Source organism: Helianthus annuus, chromosome 16, assembly GCF_002127325.2.
Source record: "Helianthus annuus cultivar XRQ/B chromosome 16, HanXRQr2.0-SUNRISE, whole genome shotgun sequence".
NCBI classification, from domain to species: domain Eukaryota; kingdom Viridiplantae; phylum Streptophyta; class Magnoliopsida; order Asterales; family Asteraceae; genus Helianthus; species Helianthus annuus.
The window spans coordinates 86,299,533-86,304,564 of record NC_035448.2 but is presented as its reverse complement, the minus strand read 5'-3'; the positions used below and the strand labels follow the sequence as shown (position 1 = coordinate 86,304,564).

The following is a 5,032-nucleotide window of genomic DNA, read 5'->3' as shown; positions in this document are numbered from 1 at the left end:
AAACGATGTAACACTCGTGTTCAATAAATAAAATGAAACTTTAATTTCCATGGTTATGAAACAATTAATTATGTCCACAACACTCCCCGGCGTTTCCGCCGCGGTTGCACGTTACACGCGGCCGGGGTGTGACAGGATAGGATCGGGCGTGAACTAATAGGCCTTGGCAAACCGTCAACGATGATAGACGTTGACAAACGGGCAACAACGATAACGGGTCGCAAAGTGTTCCGTATTACGGAGTTTAGTAGCTTACATATAGGGTAGCTCCCCATGGCATGATATAAATTAGTAATTTATCAACACAAGTTTTTGGAAATCAAACTGGATAAACCGTGAACTCCCCAACTTTATGTTGACACCCTACTGCATGCTTTGAAGGTACTCAGTGATAGCTCAAGAGCTTGCAGCAGGGAGTGTAGTGGTCGTGTTAACCCTTGTTGGGTTTTCTAAATTATAATTATGAACTTTTGAACTTTTGTTTGAATGGTTAAACTTATGCTTCCGTTGTTAACTCTAAACGTTGTTTTGAACTTAAACTTGGGTCTTTATACATTAATAGCCACTAATCGTATTGGAAGGGATGAAAACTGTTTTATTATACTTATCGTTCAATATGATTAGTGGCATGATCCTGGTCAGTCACACGCCTCACGGTAGTACTCCACATGTGAAAATTGAGGGTGTGACATGTATCAAAACAAACTCAATGATAATAATGTCACACCCCGATTTTTCGGTTTGAGCGGAAGCGTATGACAAAGTGTGACGAGAGCGGCAATCGTTACAATCAATCGAGTAAACAACATATTTGAAACATAAAAGATGTTCATCCATACATTTGATTCAAAACCATAATTTACATTACATATGTCTTGTTTGAAACTTAAAACAACAACAACTTTAACTACATTATTCAAAGTTCAAAACATAACACTAAAAATGGATGACATCACAAAAGCTTGCGTTCTTGATAACCACTTGAACATATTTTCCCAAAGCCGTCCACTAATCTCCTATAATACATGTTAATTTTGAAAACGTCAACAAAAGTTGAGTGAATTCATGTTATTTTGTTTTTGCATCAAATGAGTCTCCAAAACATTTGAAGTAATAAAATTCGTTTTTGTATAGTATGATAAAAAAATTGTATGATCATTAGTGTGTTGCAAGGACACTAATATGTATGCCGAATAGGAGGCAACCAAACCTTGACAATTTATCGTGTGTGTCAACGACACTAGTTTGGACACAAAGGCACTCTTGACGATCGTGGTTATCGTTGTCGTTAAGAGTGGGGCTTGCCAAAACCCAAATAGATCTATCCGTTTGTTCCTCGGTACTTGTTTATTCATTAATGGCCCCTTTATTTTAACACCTATCCGCATGTGATCAAAATAGTTTCATTGTATTATCATACTACTTTTAACATGTATACATCCCCGAAAGTTTAAAACTATAAACATTCAAAGTAAAAGGGGAAAACATGAACTCACAGATTTGCGTTCCGTGCAAATCTCTATTCGATTCCTTGTTCGCGGTTCGTTTCTCGACCTACAAGTGTTCTAATCTAGTTAGACACTTAGGTTTGTTTTTGTGTATCATACAAATATTCTATCTTGTATTTTGTTTTTGTGTTTTCATATATATATAACTTCCTTGTATATATACATTTATTTTATTTTATTTGTGTTTGAATGGGCTTAATTTATGTTTTAGAATTTAAGTCCATTTTGGGTATTTGGTGCTTATGGGCCTAGCCTAAATAACTTTGTTTAAAAATATGGGTCAAACCCAAATTAATTTATAGGAGTGGGCCTTAGCCCAAAACATTTTATAAAGGTAGGCCTAGCCCAATTTAGTTTATAGTTGTGGACTTAGCCCAAATAACTTGTGTAAGAATGGGCCTAGCCCAAATTGTTTTCTAAAATATATCTAGTCCATAATAATTTGTAAATATTGGGTTTTTAGCCCAAGTATTTTGTAAAGTGGGCTTTAGCCCAATTTTGACTAAAAATACATTTTAGTCCATTGTTTTGTAAAAGTGGGCCTAGCCCAAATTTTGTTTATGAGAAATGGGCATTAGCCCAATTTTAATTTATGGACCACTTTTTAAACTACATAATTTTTTGGCTAGTAAATAAAATAAAAAAATAATAATAATAGTAATACTTGTATTTTTATAAAAATCTAATTTTTATAAAAATTGTTACTTATGCCATAGTTGAACATTTTAGTGCATAAACTTGTGTGACGGTTCGTATTTTATTCTAGTCATTTACTACTTGTCGGTTTTATTTATTCGTATCATTTATCCCGTTTGTGTTGTCCGTCACGTTTTACCATTTGCTTTGTTTGTGCCATTTTTGTTTGTCCAAAAGTCCATATAGTCCAATAGTGTCCGAATTTGTCCATTTGTGTTTTCGTGTCCAAGGATGGACATTTTATTTCGTTTTCAAGTTTATATATATATTTTGTAATTTTTATGGATGTGTAACAATTTTGTATTTGTTCCTACTAGAACTAACATATGATGTACACATCAAAATATATAAACTTATGATACTTGATGAATATTTTTGTAAGTTCACATTTTATCCAAAAATATATACTTGTCATTTTTATTTAGAAATCTTTTTATAAAACATGGATTTATGACTTTGTCCAAAATTTGTTTAACCATGTTTAAAGACTCCAAATAATTGTTTTAGTAACAAACTTCTTTGTTTAACAACTTTTAACACATCACAAAATTTATAAAAATTTTGCCATAGTTTTGTTTGAAATATGGATTTTCCCCAAGTTTATACAAAACTTGTTTTCAAATTATTTCAATACAAAACATCATCAAGTATCAATATCTATCAAAATTTGTCAACAAAAGTAACATGAACATGATATTGTTCTTATCTTTCCCAAAAAGGAAACTTTATTCCTTATTTTTGCCAAAAAATTGTAGAAAGAGATTTTATGAAAAACTCTTGTTTTAGATGTCTTACAAAGTCATTTGAAGCATAAACACGTATTCAAAATGTTAGCTACTAACATATTTCTTGCTTTTGATTCTTTCCAGAAATGGAAACTTTATTCAATAAATTTTTCAAAAATTTATTTTCTTGTTTTTAAATGGTTTTTCACATTTTACTAGCATGCATGTTCATCAAAAACTAATGTTCATCACTTTGTTGATGAATCTTGGTTGATCCTACATGCATGTATGTAGATCATATTTTTGAGTAAGAATAACCAAGATTCAAGTTTATTAGCCTAGATTTCTCCAAGTTCATCTCATAATCATAGAAAAATCATGTTTAAAAATAATGATTTTTAGTTGTTTCTTGTTATTTTTTCAAGTGGGTTTAGATGAACTTGTAAAAAGAAATCAAGAATAAAAGTAAGACTAGTGTAATGTTCTTACAATTTTTGCTAGAAAATAATGATGATGATAAGAAATCTTGTTGATCCAAAGCTTCAAGTTCCACCCAAAGAAGGCTCCTAATAGCTTTCCTAGTCTCCTAAGTATTTTGGTTCATCCATAAACCTCCATTTTTGCAAGAAATCTTGAGTTTGTGATTGAAATGAAGTTGGTGTGAGGGTGGTTTGGTTTGGCCGAAATTTTGAAGAGAGAGAGTGGAAGAGTAGTAAAAAATTTTTTTTTATGGTTTTGGGATTATGGATGGAAGGTGGAGTGTGGAGATCAATTAAGATCTTGGAAAAAGGACACTAATCATACTTTGCATTGTTCCAACACAACAACTAGATGAATAAGCTTGGAGGGGACCCACATAGTTCCGAAAATCAGCTAAATATGGGGATTATTTGCTAAATTTTTTTATTAAAATCTTATTTAAACTAGAAACCTTAGGAATTTTAAGAACTTTGATATTTTATATAAAAATATCTACAAAGTTTTAAGCTCTAATATTTTAGAGTAGTGTGACACTAGGTAAAACTAGTTCACCAAAATTTTTAGTTTGTAATTCGGGTGAAAAAGTCGGTTTGGGTCCTGTACCGGATTAAATACTGACACCGTGTTTCGTTTGGATAAATACATAACAAAAATTATTTTTGCACTTGATTTATTATCCAAATAATTAATCCAACTTTTTAGACTAAAAATTTTATTATTTTTGACACGGTTCCGGTACCGGCTTTGCTGACTGGCAGTTTACTGAACTAGCCGTGCAGCTTAACGCAATAAGATTCGATTGCGGATTTTGTGTCGTTTTTAATACCCATCATTTTATTTATGTCAAATAATATTTATTTTTGGGTTTTTCGGCAGTTACTGTTTCGTTCTGCGGAATGCTGTATATTCCGCACGATTGCTGTATTTTTCTTCGGACTTGGACAATTTGGTTTTTAATTGGAATTTGTAAATAATTAGGCACATAACATTTTTGGACAAAGCTTTTTATAGAATATTTGTGTAGACATAACTGTATGTCTTGTTTTCATTGTGTCAGACTGTACCGCGACTAGTACTGATAAGTATCGTTTATTCGCGTTCCTATTGTTAGTCTAGGATATTGTTTCTAATCGCAAAGGATTCGTTATCATAAGTCACTATGACTTTTTTGTAATTCCTAGACTTTTAAGACTTTAATTAATTAAAATCAGGTCGTATACGCGAAAATAAAAATTTAAATAGTTGTTCAGGTTGTACGGAATTACCGGAATTTTGCCGTTTGTCACAAATAACTTCCCTAAAAGGTTCAGGAATTTAAGAAAAGTCCTCGAATTAGAAAAGAGGTTGTATGTTTTGGAGTAACCCTTCCCATAGTTCCTCCTAAAAATGACTCAAAGACTTAATGGATGCAACATGTCAACGACTCTCAAATGGTCCAATACTTGATCCTATCAAGTTTGTTTGACACAATTCGCGAGGATTTCCAAAAGGAAAATAAGTATACCCGTGCGGATGATATGATCATTGCATTGTAAGATAGGTTTCAAGCCAAGCGAAATTGGCCTCTTGCAATACTCAAGGAAATCACGTCTCCGATGAAATTTGAGCATGATGTCAAAAGTG

At 32.3% G+C, this 5,032-nt stretch overlaps 1 long non-coding RNA gene across 1 annotated transcript; it reads right to left on the bottom strand.

Annotated features, from left to right (window-relative positions):
- Positions 1 to 833: 833 nt before the first annotated feature.
- On the bottom strand, positions 834 to 3,644 carry LOC110917141. The gene is made up of 3 exons (XR_002580379.2): positions 3,419 to 3,644; positions 1,497 to 1,554; positions 834 to 1,016 (listed from the first exon to the last, which is right to left on the bottom strand). It is a non-coding gene; the product is annotated as an uncharacterized LOC110917141 (long non-coding RNA).
- Positions 3,645 to 5,032: the final 1,388 nt, after the last annotated feature.